This window comes from Ranitomeya variabilis, chromosome 1 (genome assembly GCF_051348905.1).
Source record: "Ranitomeya variabilis isolate aRanVar5 chromosome 1, aRanVar5.hap1, whole genome shotgun sequence".
Taxonomy (NCBI): domain Eukaryota; kingdom Metazoa; phylum Chordata; class Amphibia; order Anura; family Dendrobatidae; genus Ranitomeya; species Ranitomeya variabilis.
The window spans coordinates 723,657,053-723,675,868 of record NC_135232.1 but is presented as its reverse complement, the minus strand read 5'-3'; the positions used below and the strand labels follow the sequence as shown (position 1 = coordinate 723,675,868).

At 46.1% G+C, this 18,816-nt stretch overlaps 1 protein-coding gene across 1 annotated transcript in view; it reads left to right on the top strand.

Annotated features, from left to right (window-relative positions):
• Positions 1–543: 543 nt before the first annotated feature.
• GPR68 (G protein-coupled receptor 68) overlaps positions 544–18,816 on the top strand; it is a 32,777-nt gene continuing 14,504 nt past the window's right edge. The window contains exon 1 of the mRNA XM_077249265.1: positions 544–691. The gene's annotated coding sequence lies outside the window, so the exon portion shown is untranslated. The remainder of the gene's footprint in view (positions 692–18,816) is intronic.

Sequence of the window (18,816 nt, the reverse complement as noted above, 5' to 3'; positions counted from 1 at the left end):
TAAAAACAAGTACAATAATCTTGAACAATACAAGTCATAACTGGTACAGTAGGAGAGAGGACCCTGCCCGCGAGGGCTCACAATCTACAAGGGATGGGTAGAATACAGTAGGTGAGGATAGAGCTGGTCATGCAGCGGTTTGGTTGATTGGTGGTTACTGCAGGTTGTAGGCTTGTCGGAAGAGGTGGGTCTTCAGGTTCTTTTTGAAGGTTTCGATTGTAGGCGAGAGTCTGATGTGTTGTGGTAGAGGGTTCCAGAGTAGGGGTGATATGCGAGAGAAATCTTGTATACGATTGTGTGAAGAGGAGATAAGAGGGGAGTAGAGAAGGAGATCTTGTGAGACAATGAAAACTTTTTATTCAAACAGTTGCAAAAATAAGATAAACGGTACATTACGTGTAATAACCAGCGAGCACAGAAACTGAGACGGTGACACAATGTTTCATTTCCTGGCTGTTAAGCAGCTTCCTATATGAAGACGTGTAGAAGAATCAATAGTGCTGGGATCCTGGATCACACATGCATTACACCTGAGGAGGGGTCTAGAGCGGAGGCGGACAGCAGGGAGGGAGATGGAGAGACTTGGGCTGACAGATGAGGGATGATCGCAGACGATGACGGGAAAGCTAGAGGGAGCTTACTCTGCACAGAGAAGGGAGATCCTCAGATCATTCAGCGCTGGATTCCAGAGGTGAAAACACATTGACTATAACCTCCATCATCCACCAGATAAAGCTTCATGAGAATTCACTACAGGGTCAGAGAACCACATGACGAACAGACACAAATCTAAATGGAGAGGGGTTTTATATGGGGGTACGGGGTGAATGTAGCTGTCTGCCAAATATGGTCTCCTCATACACATGCACAATCCTTGCAGCTGAGCGTACGTGTAGGAAAAATGATACTACCCCACTGTTCTACTCATTCTCCAGAAGTTACATAGGACTGCAGGTGACATCTACTACATTATCTGTACTCAGAGAGTTATCACTGTGTTATATGTGGGGTTACATAGGACTGCAGGTGATATCTACTACACTATCTGTACTGAGAGAGTTATCACTGTTATCTGTGGTGTTACATGGGACTGCAGGTGACATCTACTACACTATCTGTACTAAGAGAGTTATCACCGTTATCTGTGGAGTTACATAGGACTGCAGTGACATCTACTAATTATCTGTACTCAAGTTATCACTGTGTTATCAGAGGTGTTACAAGGGACTGCAGGTGACATCTACTACATTATCTGTAGTCAGAGTTATCACTGTGTTATATGGGGTGTTACATGGGACTGCAGGTGACATCTACTACATTATCTGTACCCAGAGAGTGATCCCTGTTATCTGTGAAGTTACATAGGACTGCAGGTGACATCTACTACATTATCTGTACTCAGAGAGTTATCACTGTGTTATCTGTGCTGTTACATAGGACTGCAGGTGACATCTACTACATTATCTGTACTCAGAGAGTGATCACTGTGTTATCTGTGGAGTTACATAGGACTGCAGGTGACATCTATTACACTATCTGTACTCAGAGAATTATAACAGTGATATTAGTGGTGTTACATAGGACTGCAGGTGACATCTACACTATCTGTACTCAGAGAGATATCACTGTATCTGTGGTGTTACATAGGACTGCAGGTGACATCTACATTATCTGTACTCAGAGAGTTATCACTATCTTATCTGTGGAGTTACATAAGACTGCAGGTGACATCTACTACATTATCCGTACTCAAGTTATCACTGTGTTATCAGAGGTGTTATACGGGACTGCAGGTGACATCTACTACATTATCTGTACTCAGAGAGTTATCACTGTGTTATATGTGGTGTTACATAGGACTGCAGGTGAAATCTACAGCATTATCTGTACTCAGAAAGTAATCACTGAGCCATCTGTGGTGTTACTGTACATAGGTCTGCAGGTGACATCTACTACATTATCTGTACTCAGGGAGTTATCACTGTGTTATCTGTGGTGTTACATAGGACTGCAGGTGACATCTACTACATTATCTAACCTCAGATAGCAGTAGCGTAGCTACCGGGGGCAGAGGGGGCCATCGCCCCGGAGCTCAGAGGGGGCCTACCCGGAGCTACACTATTGTAACTGTATCGGCTGCACTCCTCCCATCATCCCCCTGTCAGCGTCTGACGTCAACGATACTGACAGTGGGCGCGATGATGTCACCACCCAGCGCCCGCTGTCAGGAGATGAGCGGGAGCTCAGAGCACCGCTGGAACAAGGAGGAAGAGAGGTGAGTATTTATTGATTTTTTTTTTATGGGGGCTGCCTTATACTACAGGGTCTGCCTATGGGGCTGCTGCCTTATACTACAGGGTCTGCCTATGGGGCTGCTGCCTTATACTACAGGGTCTGTCTATGGGGGTGCTGCCTTATACTACAGGGTCTGCCTATGGGGTACTGCCTTAAACTACAGGGTCTGCCTATGGGGTGCTGCCTTATACTACAGGGTCTGCCTATGGGGTGCTGCCTTATACTACAGGGTCTGCCTATAGGGTGCTGTCTTGTGCTATAGAGTCTGCCTATGGGGGTGCATTATACAACATAGAGTAGGCTTATGGGGAGTGCATTATACTATATTTAGGACGATCTGGTGCATTATACTATATGGAGGCCATCTAGGGGGCCATCATACAGTGTGGAGATTACAGTGAGGGGGCCATCGTACAGTGGGGATTACAGTGAAGGGGCCATCATACAGTGTTGGAGCCATCAAACAGTTTTGGGGCTACTAAGGGGTCAGTATACTGTGTGGGTGGTACTATACCATGAGGGGGCATTATACTGTGTATAAGAGAGCATCATACTGTGTATAGGGGAGCTGTACAGGGGGAGACTCGGGACATTATTAAATGTAAAGTGGGCACTTATTGTTATAGGGGAACTCAGGTTACTGTGACTGTCAAAGGGGCGCACAGGGCATTATTACTTTCTAGGGGGCAAAATGTGGGCACTGTTTTCTATGACACTTGCTCCCAGCATTACTATATTATAGAGTGTTGCTTTAGAATTTAGAAGGCACAGAGAACCACACAGCAGGTGCAGTAATAGGGACACATACGGCAGCAGCGGCTCAGTATTGGGAAATCAGCAGGATGAGGAGTTTGTGTAGGTTGGGAATAGATGATGATGGGGCTGGAATATGAGAAGTGAAATATGTCTTTGTTGTATTCTCTGCAGCCCAGTCGTGGCTGGAAGAAGTTGTTGTGTCGGTCTGGGCCAGATAGAAAAGACGGGAAAAGTGAATGATTCCATCAGAAAGAACGTCAGCGGTAAGTCATTATCTGTAACTGTGCAGTGATCTGTTATATGTTCTGTAGGGCTGGTATCTACCACTGACCATATGGCGGTAATATCCATGTTGGTCTTTATATAGAGATCATCTTCAGTAACAGCGCAGTCATCTGTTGAGGTTCTCCTCCACTATTAAGGTGCGTCACCCAGTTGTAATCAAGGTTACCTGGTTAGGGGCCCACTCAGAAGTTTCGCCCCTGAACCAAAACCCTAGCTATGCCTCTGTCAGATAGTTATTACTGTGCTGTCTGCAGGTGACATCTACTATATTATCTGTACTCAGGGATTTATCACTGTGTTATCTTTGGTGTTACATAGGACTGCAGGTGGCATGTACTACATTGTGTTTACCAGTAACCCCCTCTGTAGGTTTCTGTGTTGATCACCGGTTTGTCCTGTGCACTATCCACTTGTACAGATTAATGCCCTCTCCCGATCCTGCATCTTTTCATTCTCTTTTCCTGATCACTGGGGATAAATGGTTCTGTCATCCAATTTTCGCCTTCTGATGACATGGCTGGTTTGCTAGGTGGCTCTGAGTATTGACCGTGCCTATATTAGTGGAGCAGAGCAATCTTTCATGATCATGCAGCTCGGGTGTGATCAGTGGATTAGTTGGCGCTTGCACTGTATCGTTGCGATCATTAGGACATTGCTCCTAACCACTTATTAATAAAGACAAGGACGGTAAGAAGCTGATGTATGTACCGCCAATAGGTGCAATTTTACCTCCGAGAAAATCCAACTCTACATTCCCCTGTTCAGTTTATAGCACCCAAAAGTGAAACACAAAATTCAAACTCTAACCTGACAGATCTCTGGTTAGAGCCAAAGTGAGTGGTGTCAAACATAAGTAGAGGTGCATAGGATTGTAATTCAGGGGGTGAAATGGTGCACTAAGCCCTTGGTGACATTAAAGGGGTTGTCCAGTCTTAAACTAGTCTACAGCCACTCTATGTTATTGCAAACTTTTGAATCCTCATAGTGTGAATTGTCAGGATTCTCCGGTGCCTCACTTGCAGTAAGTGAGGAGGACGCGCAAGTCTAGTCGTAATGTGGCTGGGAGTATGCATAGCGCATACTTGTGGTCACATGACCACCAGGTCTCGTCAGTGGCACCTGAGAATCCTCCCAGCACACGCTGTAAGGTTTCATGAACCAGCAGTCACAGAGTGAATACAGACTTTTGTGACAAACTAGGACAACCTCTTTAACCCCTTAACACCCGGAGCTTTTTTCAGTTTTGCATTTTCATTTTTCGCTCCACTTCTTCCCAGAGCCAAAACTTTTTTATTTTTACATCAATATGGCCATGTGCGGGTTTGTTTATTTGCGGGACGAGTTGTACTTTTGAACGATACCATTGGTTTTACCATGTTGTGTTCTTGAAAACAGGAAAGAAATTCCAAGTGCGGTGAAATTGCAAAAAAAGTGCAATCCCACACTTGCTTTTTGCTTGGCTTTTTTGCTAGGTTCACTAAATGCTAAAACTGACCTGCCATTATGATTCTCCATGTCATTAAGTGTTCATAGAAACCAAGCATGTCTAGGTCCTTTTTTATGTAAGTGGTGAAAAAAAATGCCAAACTTTGTTAATAAAAAAATTGCGCCATGTTCTGATACCCGAAGCATCTCCATTTTTCGTGATCTCGGGTTGGGGGAGGGCTTATGTTTTGTGTGCTGAGCTGACGTTTTTAACAATACCATGATGGTGCAGATACGATCTTTTGATTGCCCGTTATTGCATTCTTTTTCCATCAGGAATAGATGAAATGGCTTCTTGTAATCAGGTAGGCCTAGTGCTGGCGCTGAGACTATGGAGTCTTTTAGCTTCCTGAACGAGCTGAAGGCTGCATCCGAGAGTAGGAATGGGATAACATTGATGCAATAGTACAGAGGCTGCATTAACGCGGAGGCATCAGGGATCCAAGTTCTCAATACAAAACTAGACCAAGGAAGGCCTGTAATGCCTTTAGAGTTGTTGGAGTAATCTTCTCCACAGTTGTCTTCCGGTCTTATGTCATATGTTTCAGCTGGTGGGCAATACAGTATCCTAGGAACGTCACTCACTTTAGGCACCACTGGACTTTGTTTTTCGAGACTCTGCATTGCTGTTCCTCCAGATAGAGTAGAAGGGAGAAAGAATAGGCTGTGCAGATATTGATATCTGATGCACAGAGAAGATCATCCATGTACTACAGAAGAGCGACATCTGTATGTTCTGCAGTCCAGTTGGCAAAAATAGAGGACATAGCTTTAGTGAACTGTGAAGGGCTGTTCTGGGCCCCTTGGGGCATCACTGTCCATGTGTGCTGTCGCCTCTGGTGCGTAAAGGTACTGGTCATCCTGGTGAAGGGGAACACTGAAGAAAGCGTTTGTCAGATCGATCACTGTGAACACCGATGGCTGGCACATTTGATAGAGTGTGCGAATTTGGCACAATTGGGGTTTCAAATAGCGTAGCCTAGTTCACGGCCCTCAAGTTATGCACCATTCTGAACTTAGCTGGTTCTCCTTTTACAGTCTTTTTCTTGACTGGGAAAAGCGGGGTATTGCAAGGCGACGTGCAGGGAATAATGATTCCTATCTTCAAGAAGACCTTCAGTTGGTCAGAGAAGGCCTGACTCTAGGTCTAGGCTATAGACAGGGGATATTGGGCCTTACGAGGATACGAGATACCTGGCTTGAGTGACAAAGGCACCAGGGCAACTTGAAGTTTTCCCACATCCTGGGGTCCCTTGCACCTTAGGATCTTGGGTACTGCATCCAGTACCTCCTGAGGTAGGCTTGCATCGGTTTTTTGAGGCTCTTGTAGGGCTGCCAGCATGATTGAGTCTTCTTGAGTCAGGGGTGAAGAAAGTGTCACGGTCCCATCTTCCTGGAACACTATGGTTGCTTTCATCTTCTGCAGTAGGTCCGCTCCCAGCAGGTTGAGTGGACAGGTTCTTGACACCACGGACTGGCACAGAATAGAGTGTCCTGGCTGAGTCCACACTCTCAGGGGCTTTGTAAGCGGGAAATGTCTGACTTGGCCATCAATCCCCACGCAAGACACAGAGGATTCTGATAGGCAGGTGGGGTCAGGGAGTTCCACATGTCGCATCACACTTCTGGTTGCACCAGTGTCCACAAGAAAAGATCTGGCAACCCTATCTATCTTCAGGGCAATTTGGGGTATTGGTCCCACTGGTGGGGTTTTGCATGTTAATAGCGTGGTGTCTTGTGGACCTGGATTGCCTTCTGTGTTTCCTCCTTGACCTGTCCCTATGGGCAAATTCTTGGGTTGCATAGGTGCTCTCCACTGGTTCCGGAAATGGCCAAGCTTGCCACAGTCGTAACACTTGAAATTTCTTCTATCTGCCTGTGGTTGTTCACCTTGGTCAGTAGCCACCATAAGAGGTGCTGTCTTCCGCACTCCTGGTTGGGACTCAATCCCTTTTGCTGCTACGAGCAGGACATCCATTGCTATTGACCTGTACTCGGGTCTGGCCACTATCAGTGGTTTCCGGTTAGGTTCTCTTAGTCCATGTACAAAGGCCTGTGCCAACATTTGTCTGTGTATTTGATCATGAATGGTGAAGCCCAAGTCTTGGAACACCTGCATCACTCCACTCTGCCATGAAACTTCTCCACAGACTCTGTCTTGTCTTGGGTCATGTCCTGTAACTGAGAACTTGCCCTGCCAATCTACCTTTGGCCCACTCTCAGAGTTGCTCAATTAAGTTTGGTCCTGACTCCCAAGCGTGTACATCTAAATCTGCTGGAAGTTTAGAGTGTATCTTCATGACTGGCCAGAATGCGTCACATGCTTTTATTTCCATTACAGCCCAGAGATCATTCCAGATTGCAGCATATGTTCGCTGGTTCTGCTGCATTCTATGGTAAAATGGTCTGGGATGCATTTCCGAGTCTGGCAGATTATTTAGTATATTAGTAACCTGACTTGGGGTGAAGTGTACATAGTGTAAGGGCGGTGCCTCTGTCTGCCTGTGAGTTTCTTTCCTAGTACTGGTGTCATACAGGGGCTGATATCTGGACTTGGAAATTGCCTTTTTGTGTGAGGATGTCCCCCTTCCCCCACGCCTGGGGCTGTGGTGGATTATAATTCCATGTTGGTGTAAATGTCTGCAGCTCTGATCGGTACTGAGGTTGCACATTATCATTTGATGGAGCTGCATCCCCCCCTCTGCACCCTGGGCTGGGTTTTGTGCTCCCTGTTGTGCCTGGATGCCACCTTTAGTACTGTGGTTAGGGAGGTTTTCACCCTCTACTCCCGATATCTTAGGTGGCACCATCTCCAGATGCACGGTGCTCAATCCGGTCACTCTACTCCCCCTCCCAAGGGGGGATACAGAATCTTCAGATCAAAATCTGCATGATACCTTTCACAAGGATCTGGACTTACTCCAGACTAATGACCATGATTGTTTCAGCATCATGCAACAGGAAATAGAAGGATTACCCAATGTGGCAGATGAGCCACTGACCAACCCACAGTTGATCCTTTACGTAGATGGCTCCATATTTGCAGATGATGAAGGAAGATTCCATACGGGATGTGCAGTCACCAGCAATCAAGAGATCCTATGGTCCAGAAGTCTGCAACCTAGCCTGTCAACCCAGGAAGCAGAACCGATAGCGCTGACCAAAGCCACATTGGCCATTGCCACACGTCGCAACCGTCGTGTGACGGTTGCGTTGGACCGTCGACACAAAAAAAGTTAGATGTAACGTTTTTGAGTGCGTCGTGACCGTCTTTTCCGACCGCGCATGCACGGCCGGAACTCCGCCCCCGCCTCCCCGCACATCACAATGGGGCAGCGGATGCGTTGTAAAACTGCATCCGCTGCCCCCGTTGTGTGGCGCTTTCACAGTTTGCGTCGGTGCACCGCAACATCGCATTGCGACGTGCAGTGCACGACGCTAGTGTGAAAGTAGCCTTAGGAAGCCGTTGCAGGTGTTTTTGTTAATTATTCTAATTTATTGAGATAATGACTTGTGGGTTTTCATTGGCTGTAAGCCATAATCATCAACATAAACAGAAATAAACACTTGAAATCACTCTGTCTGTAATGGCTCTATATAATATATGAGTTTCACTTTTTGTATTGAAGAACTCAAATAAATTAACTTTTTGATGATATTCTAATTTAGTGAGAAGCACTTGTATAACATATCTATCAATATAACAACTCTATACCTGAGCATTGCAGTGTGGTTTTATGTCTTTGCTAAGTTAACCCCTTTCTGCCAGCTGACGGAATAGTACGTCAGCTGGCAGATCCCCTGCTTTAAGGTGGGCTCCGGCGTGAGCCCACCTTAAAGCCGCGACATGTCAGCTGTTTTGTACAGCTGACATGTGCGCGAAATGAGCGCGAGCGGAATCGCGATCCACCCGCGCCCATTAACTAGTTAAATGCCGCCGTCAAGCGCTGACAGCGGCATTTAACTAGCGCTCCCGGCCGCGCGTCCGGAAGTGCTCGCACCGCTGACCCCCGTCACATGATCGGGGGTCAGCGGTGCATTGCCATAACAACCAGAGGTTTCCTTGAGACCTCTTTGGTTGTTGATGGCCGATTGCTTTGAGCGCCACCCTGTGGTCGGCGCTCAAAGTACACCTGCATTTCTGCTACATAGAGGTGATCTGTACTTCACCTCTATGTAGCAGAGCCGATCGAGTTGTGCATGCTTCTAGGCTCCTATGGAGGCTATTGAAGCATGCCAAAAAAATTTTAAAAAAGTGTTTAAAAATATAAAAAAAATAAAAAATATATAAAAGTTCAAATCACCCCCCTTTCGCCCCAATCAAAATAAAACAATTAAAAAAAAATCAAACCTACACATATTTGGTATTGCCGCGTTCAGAATCGCCCGATCTATCAATAAAAACAAAGGATTAACCTGACCGCTAAATAGTGTAGCGAGAAAAAAAATCAAAACGCCAAAATTACGTTTTTTTGGTCGCCGCGACATTGCATTAAAATGCAATAACGGGCGATCAAAAGAATGTATCTACACCAAAATGGTATCATTAAAAACACCAGCTCGGCACGCAAAAAATAAGCCCTCACCCGACCCCAGATCATGAAAATTGGAGACGCTACGGGTATCGGAAAATCGTGTATTTTTTTTTTTTTTTAGCAAAATTTGGAATTTTTTTTCACCACTTAGATAAAAAATAACCTAGACATGTTAGGTGTCTATGAACTCGTAATGACCTGGAGAATCATAGTGGCAGGTTAGTTTTAGCATTTGGTGAATCTAGCAAAAAAGCCAAACAAAAAACAAGTGTGGAATTGCACTTTTTTGCAATTTCATCACACTTGGAATTTTTTTCCCGTTTTCTGTTACACGGCATGGTAAAATCAATGGTATCATTCAAAAGTACATCTCGTCCCGCAAAAAATAAGCTCTCACATGGCCATATTGACGGAAAAATAAAAAAGTTATGGCTCTGGGAAGGAGGGGAGCGAAAAACGAAAACGAAAAAAGCTCCGGGGGTGAAGGGGTTAAAGTTCATCTGTCACCCCTGAAAACTCAAACAACTTATACATTAGGCCCATTAAAGTAAAATATATACTGTCAATTTCACTACTTTAATTCTAAACACAAAAAAAGATTTACTGCTTATGTAAATGAGGTATCCTGAGTGCACCCTAAGGGTATGTGCACACGTTCCGGATTATTGGTGGATTTTTCGCATTTTTTGCGTGTTTTTTCGGTGGCTTTCCGCGGCAAAAACGCTTAAAAAACGCATACATTAAGCATCCCATCATTTTTAATGGTTTCCGCAATTTTTGTGCACATGTTGCATTTTTTCCTAAAAAAAAACGCATGAGGAAAAATACGCAGCATGTTCATTAATTTTGCAGATTTTAAGCGGATTTCCCACTATAGTATTGCATTGGGAACCTCCGGAAAAAAAAGCGAAAAATCCACACAAAAAACGCGCAAAATACGCGACAAAAACGGGTGCAGAAATCCTGCTGAAAACCTCAGGATTTTCTCAGGAAATTTCTGCATACTTTCCGGACGTGTGCTCATAGCCTAAAGGGGTTGTCAGGACTTAAAATACAAGTCTGTAGTCACTATGTGAATTCTTACATCACATGCACTGCGTGCTGTAAGGATTCTTTGGTGTTGGTGCCAGAAACAGCAGTCATGTGACCATAAATATGCAATATGCACACTCCCGGCCACAATCAGACTAGATGGGTGCAGCCTTGCTCAATGCAAGTCTAGTGAGCAAGTCTGGAAACAGTCTTGTTGGAATGTGGCTGGGAGTAAGCATATCGCATACTTGCATTCACATGACTGCCGTTCCTGGTGCCGACATCAGAAAATCCTGCGCAGGCACTTAAGAGACACATGTTTGCTAAGGAACGAGAAAGCTAGGGGCCAAAGGACAGCTGTGGAGCAGCATAGAGCGGTCACAATAAAAGATGGGGGACACATTGCTTGCTAAGAGAAAAGAGAGGTGTGAGAATAGAGGATGAACTAAACATGGCTATAGAGTAAATGAGAGATGGCAGAAAGTGAAACAGAAAAACTTAAATTCCGTATTTTTCAGATTATAAGATGCACTTTTTTCCCCCAAAATTTGGGGGGGAAATGGGGGTGCGTCTTATGATGCGAATATACCTTACCGGCCGCAGACTGGGATGAGGGGGTGTTCAGATGTGCAGTGCAGCGCGCCGCTGTGGGTGTCCAATGCTGCGGGGGCTCTGCCGACATCTTGTGAAAGCCCAGAGCCCCCGCAGTAACATGGTTTCCTGTGCGGTGGACTGGACTCTGGGAAAATGGCTGCCGGCCGGGGGCAGCGCATGCGCAGATGGAGATCTCAGGAGATAAGATCTCAGCGCTGAGATGTCATCTCCAGAGATCTTGGTGCCAAGATCTCCATCTGCGCATGCGCTGCCCCCGGCCAGCAGCCATTTTCCCGGAGTCCAGTGCACCACACAGGAAACCATATCACTGCGGGGGCTCTGGGCTTTCACAAGATGTCGGCAGAGCCCCCGCAGCACCGGACACCCGCAGCACCAGACACCCACAGCATCGAACACCCGCAGCGACGCGCCGCACCACACATCCAAACACCCCCTCATGCCAGCCTGCAGCAACGCTCCACTCTTGCCTCCTCCAGCGGCGACCCTGGGACCCCGCTTCACCGCAGCCACCACCCCCTGTAAGCAATAAAACGCATGGATTATAAGAAGCACTACCTTTTTATTAAAAAGGTTTTTTTTCCTATTTTTTTCCTCAAAATTTGGGGTGTGTCTTATAATCCACAAAATACGGTAATTAGGAGAAAAATAGATAAATGTGTAAAAAAAAGATACAAACAAAAATGGCAGATAAAAAGGATAATGAGAAGAGTGAATGCAAAATGCGAAGTGTTAGTGTTAGGTTCCCAATAATGTTTAATATCAACGTACATGTTGGAGGAGAGGAAAAAGATAAACATTTAATATAAAGTGTATGGACGCTTTTAAGCATAACCAAACCAACAACTATTCAGTCAGGATTATTTCTAGTCCTTAGGAAATGCCATCACTTTATGGTGTGTGATTGGTCAGCTTCTGGAAATCTCTTAGATTTTTATATCAATCAGCGGAGGGTCAATAGCAGCACTAAACATATGATCGATTACCTAAGGTTAAAAAGAATTTTAATTTATAAAATATTCTATAAAAATATTTTTACATTTTTAAACCAAAGCAGAATAATTCCTACATCCAGATTAGATGGATTCCTTCAGGATACAAAAAAACCCAAACACTGATTATTCAATGTCTGGTCGACGGTCTCTTCTCTCATCCCGACAGTTGCGTACAAGGATCAGGTATTGAGAAGTAATGGGTGTTATCATCGGTCTGGTTTCTGACTGTACTCCCGGGATCCGATCACTTTCCTTGGTGAAGAGTGGATTTTTTTTGGTAGGAAATAGATTAATTGCTCAGTAGATTGTTATAACAGGTGTCATTCATGCATAATATACCGTATATACTCGAGTATAAGCCCACCCGAATATAAGCCGAGGCACCTAGGTTTACCACAAAAAATGGGAAAATTTATTGACTCGAGTATAAGCCTGATATGCATGGACCCCTCATCCCCATTCTCCTATGCATGGCCCCCTCCTCCCTATCCTGGCATCACCACCTCATCCCTATCATGGAGTGAGGAAAACGAGAGTTGGGGCATACAGATATCCCCCCGCTGTCACCAGTCTGAGACGGAGCTTACAGAGTCACAGCTCTCTGGCACCTCCTTACTCTCAGGTCAGTCAGGGAACTGACATCAGGATAAGTAGTCGCCAGAGAGGCTGCCCTGTAAGGCTACTTTCACACTAGCGTCGTGCACTGCACGTCGCAATGCGACATGCCGATGCAACGACGCTAGTGTTGAAAGCGCCGCACAATGGGGGCAGTGGATGCAGTTTTTCAACGCGTCCGCTGCCCCATTGTAAGGTCCGGGGAGGAGGGGGCGGAGTAGGAAATGGCGGACACGTCGCACAAAAAAAGTTACATGTAGCGTTTTTTTGTGCCGACGGTCCGCCAAAACACGACGCGGATGCGACGTGTGGCAATCCGTCGCAATGCGTCGCTAATGCAAGTCAATGGAGAAAAAACGCATCCTGCAAGCACTTTTGCAGGATGCGTTTTTTTCTCCAAAACGACGCCTTACGACGGAGGCCAAACGACGCTAGTGTGAAAGTAGCCTAACATACTGGTTATCAAGGCACTCTGCAGTGAGGGCAGTATATATATCACCAGTCCGAGGCCGGTAATATATATATAAACCTGCAGTCAGTCACTGCCAGGATCCCCCAATAACACCAGAACGGTATGCTGCCACAAGTTCCTAATTATATACAAGCCCGGTCCGTTATTAAGCTTATATCGGGTCAGAAACCTACCCCAGGTAGTGTATAATTACTAGCCGGACTCATGGACGTGGGAAATTGGGATTCAAGATAAAAGAGCAGCCCAAAATTAAATGGTATTTTAATTGCCGAAAGGCGCACTAGATAATACAAATATATACAGAGGAATATACAGATATTACAGCCAGAAGTACATATAAAGGTAGGGTACAGGTATGGGATTGCATTAACTCTTATGTGTCACGTTACTGTTCCTTATAACATGTGGGCCCCAGAGAAGCACGAGTCCACTGGTATTTTCTTAGTTTCTTGTCCGTCTCCAAGTGTGACGTGACACGACGCGACTTCCATGGCAAAACAATGACACTGGCTAAATGTGTGTAGCTTGCTTTTAACCCTTAGCGCGCCCCTTCCAATATTTGCCACCGCCCCTTTGGGTTGGACTGAAATCTCCTCCCTTGACCTCCTACCCGAAATAATTCCCAATATCTTGGATGGGTCATAACTTCCTAGTGGGAGGTCCGAACGGGATGACTGACGTCTCGACGGGTTAGTTAGAGCTGGACCGATATGGAGAGTCCAAACTTGGGTCGGCTAATTGTGTTCTGGAGAGCCAGTCTCGATAGCTCAGTATCTGGGACAGCTAGAGAAAGGTGACACGGGTGTGTAACGGAAGGCTCCCAGGATTCTAGTGGTATATTGGACTTAACCCTGAGGTGCACGGTACTCTCATAATTCATCTCTCGGTGTCAGTGCCTCTCGGCCTAGGGTTTCCATTGATGTTGGCCGCCTTGCACAAAAGACAGCAGGGGGTCCCAGCGCTGTTCCTCCTCGCCTTAATTAACACGTGGCCTTATAATTCTCTGGCCATATGGCATGTTCCTGTTCTTTTGGAAATTTGTGTACTTATCCCATGGGTGGGGAGGGGGTCACAATTCCAGGAGCAGAAGGAGATCTCTGGATAATAATTTGCGCGTGAATTAACCCCTAAATGAACGGAGCTTTTTCGGTTTTGCGCTTTTGTTTTTCGCTCCCCTCCTTCCCAGAGCCTTAACTTTTTTATTTTTCTGTTAATATGGCCATGTGAGGGCTTATTTTTGCGGGACTAGTTGTACTTTTGAACGACACCATTGGTTTTAACATGTCGTGTATGAGAAAACGGGAAAAAAATTCCAAGTGCGGTGAAATTGCAAAAAAAGTGCAATCCCACACTTGTTTTTTGTTTGGCTTTTTTGCTAGGTTCACTAAATGCTAAAACTGACCTGCTATTATGATTCTCCAGGTCATTACGAGTTCATACACAGCAAACATGTCTCTAGGTTATTTTTTATCTAAGTGGTAAAAAAAAATTCCAAACTTAGCTAAGAAAAATTGCGCAATATTCCAAAACCCGTAGCGTCTCCATTTTTCGTGATCTCGGGTCGGGTGAGGGCTTATTTTTTGCGTGCTGAGCTGACGTTTTTAATGATACAATTTTGGTGCAGATATGTTTTTTTGATCACTCGTTATTGCATTTTAATGCAATGTCGAGGCGACCAAAAAAATGTAATTCTGGAGTTTTTAACTTTTTTCTTCCTACACCATTTAGCGATCAGGTTAATCCTTTTTTTTATTGATATATCAGGAGATTCTGAACTCGGCGATACCAAATACGTTTATGTTTGATTTTTTTAATTGTTTTATTTTGAATGGGGCGACAGGGGGGTGATTTTAACTTTTATATTTATTTTTTTTTCAGATTTTTTCAAACCATTTTTTTTTTACTTTTGCCATGCTTCAATAGCCTCCATGGGAGGCTAGAAGCTGGCATAGCCTGATCGGCTCTGCTATATAGGAGCGATGCTCAGATCGCTCTTATGTAGCTGAATTACAGCATCAACAACCATAGAGGTCTTCAGGAGACCTCTGGTTGTCATGCTGACACATCGCTGACTCCCAATCACGTGACAGGGGTCAGCGATGCACGCTTTTCCGGCCCGATGGCCGGTAGCGCTTGTTAAATGCCGCTGTCAGTTTGACAGCGGCAGTTAACTAGTTGATAGGCGCGGGCAGATCACGATTCTGCCTGCACCTATTGCGGGCACATGTCAGCTGTTCAAAACAGCTGACATGTCCCGGCTTTGATGTGGGCTCACCACCAGAGCCCGCATCAAACAAGGGGTTCTGCCATCGGATGTACTATTCTGTCCGATGGCAGAAAGGGGTTAATAAATCCAAAATGGAGTCTCCCTCTTCCCTCACACCTGGTATGCATGACCCCTTCATCCCTATCCTGGTATGGCCACCTCATCCCCATCCTGGTATGCATGACCCCCTCATCCCTATCCTGTATGCATGGCCCCCCTCATCCCTATCCTGGTATGCACGGCCCCCTCATCCATATCCTGGTATGTACGGCTCCCTCATCCCTATCGTGGTGTGCTTGGCACCCTCATCCCTATCCTGGTATGCATGGCCCCCTCACTACTATTCTGGTATGCGTGGTCTCCTCATCCATATCCTGGTATGCATAGCCTCCTCATCCCTATCCTGGTATGCGTGACTCCTCATCCATATCTATCCTGGTATGCATGGCCCCCTCATCTCTATTCTGTTATGCATGGCCCCCTCATCCCTATCCTAGTATGCATGGCCCCCTCATCCCTATATTGGTATGCATGGCCCCCTTATCCCTATCCTGGTACGCATGGCCCCCTCATCCCTATCCTGGTATGCACGGCCCCTTCATCCCTCTATTGGTATGCACGGCCCCCTCATCCCTATATTGGTATGCACGGCCCCCTTATCCCTACATTGGTATGCACGGCCCCCTCATTCCTATCCTGGTATGCACGGCCCCCTCACGCCTATATTGGTATGCACGGCCCCCTCATCCCTATACTGGTATGCACGGCCCCCTCATCCCTATCCTGGTATGCACGGCCCCCTTATCCCTACATTGGTATGCACGGCCCCCTCATCCCTATCCTGGTATGCACGGCCCCCTTATCCCTACATTGGTATGCACGGCCCCCTCATCCCTATCCTGGTATGCACGGCCCCCTTATCCCTACATTGGTATGCATGGCACCCTCATCCCTATCCTGGTATGTACGGCCCCCTCATCCCTATATTGGTATGCACGGCCCCCTCATCCCTATATTGGTATGCACGGCCCCCTCATCCCTATCCTGGTATGCACGGCCCCCTTATCCCTACATTGGTATGCACGGCCCCCTCATCCCTATCCTGGTATGCACGGCCCCCTCATCCCTATATTGGTATGCACGGCCCCCTCATCCCTATATTGGTATGCACGGCCCCCTCATCCCTATATTGGTATGCACAGCCCCCTCATCCCTATCCTGGTATGCACGGCCCCCTCATCCCTATATTGGTATGCACGGCCCCCTCATCCCTATATTGGTATGCACGGCCCCCTCATCCCTATCCTGGTATGCATGGCCTACTCATCCTTATCCTGGTATGCATGTCCCTAATCAGAAAAACATTAAAAAACATAAACCATTATACTTATTTTTCCTGCACTCCATTGCAACGTCTTGTTCCGATGCCAGAAGCTGATGTATGCTTGTAAGCAGCACATGGCAGTGACGTCATGCGCTGCTTACAAACAGAGGACAGCTGCGGGAATACCCACTGCTCCCCACGCTAGGACTATGTGCGTGTAGGGCACATTCCCTTTAGTAGCGCAGGTGATCGCCCGTCCACTGCAGCAAGCCAGCGGGCACAGTGAATATTCATTTCTCTTTAGCTGAGGGCACAGGTGTTAGCCGCTGCAACCAGCTCCTGCCTCTTGTGACCTGCTGCTCCGCCACTGCCCCTCTTATGGGACCCTGTCTCTAGTATAAGCCGAGGGGGGATTTTTCAGCATAAAAATGTGCTGAAAAACTTGGCTTATACTCGAGTATATTCGGTATGTAAATATGTGTGACAAGAAAATCTTGGGGAAGGATGGTTTTTTTTACCTGCTGTTAAGTGAATGAGTAGAAGATGCGTGAAGTTCGCTGTCTTTGCTCCTTGGGAGCAGTGAAAGTGCCGTGATGCACTAGTCCTGCTGCACAGTCACTCTGTGGGAGATGGTGAAGTCCATTATCTCTGATCCTGGGAGCAATGGGAGAAGGTGCTGTGGTGCACAGATCCTATTGTTTGATACCGAGGGATTGCAGGGTATCAAGCTGGTCCAGGAGGTGCTACACTTTGATCGTTTTACCTACTCCGGACAGCGAGTACTCACCTCCTGGACCAGCTTGATACCCTGGTATCCCTCAGTATCCAACAGGATCTGTACACCATGGCACCTTCCCCGATTGCTCCCAGGATCAGAGATAATGGACTTCAGGCATCTCCCACAGTGACACAGCAGCAGGACTAGTGCATCATGGCACTTTCACTGCTCCCAAGGACCAAAGACAGCGAACTTCACACATCTTCTACACAGCCACTTAACAGCAGGTAAAAAAACGTATTTTCCCAAGATTATCTTGTCACACATATTCACATATATTATGCGTGAATGACACCTGTTATACCAATCTACTATCTAGTAGGGGCCTCATCTGAACACTGGTCTCACCTTATACTATATGTGCACACCTTAATCTGCCCGAGGCGCCGCTTGGACATCTTTAACTTTTTATGTGCTTTTTAAGCGCCGACTGTTAGTTGTTTACCAAACCAGGCAGCTGGGCAGTTTTTCATTGGTGTCTAGTGCTAGTGTCTCAATACCTCCTTTTTATCCGGAAATAGATTAATGTTACCACAAAGTGAAGTAAAAAATTGATTACCGGAGACACGGGTCTGACTGCCAGTGATGTCACCGTCTGTGCTCATATCTATGAGGGAGTCGGGGCCAGATTTATGGATCCCTTTATCAAAATAACAGGGTGAGGGGCACAGGGAGCAAAGCGATGCTCTGCAGATCTCTAGAAAAGTCAGTTCTGCAATATTCTGCAGACAATATCCATGTGTATCTGTTAGGAGATAGAAAAGATGTTTTAAGTGTCTGCAGATTTCTAGCGAGGTCAGGGGTGTAATAATCTGCAGGATATATCACTGTCGGGAAGCCGTGGCGCGACGTGAGAAGTCAATGATGCAATATTCTGTAGAATCTCTCAAATATCGATCAGGAGGTAGAGAGGGTGCTGCAATGTTCTGCAGATCTGTAGGGAGGTCAAGTGGTGTAATAATAGTGATGACGTAGTGTTAACCCTTTACCTTCAGCAGCGAGTTATCATTCTTCTGGGCTTTTTGGCTTTGCTTACAAATATGTGAATTTTCAGATTAGTACTAGGTGGCAGAAACCAAATTTCTGATGGGAGTAGAGAACGTGATATCAGAAACACATTAAAACAACGGCGAGGTCCAGGTACGGACTGGGGCTGAAATTCAGCCCTGGCATTTGAAATCACACAGGCCCATGTTGTTCCCCTCCCCATGAGCCAGATGGGATATATTACTAATATTACCCTGAAAGGAAGAAAGGAAGATTCACTACAAGACCAATATTTCTAATGATTCCCGTGGCCTGCTGGGGTAAGTGACGGAGTCAGCAACTTTGTGCTCCATCACAACTCTAAACAGTATGGGTGGCT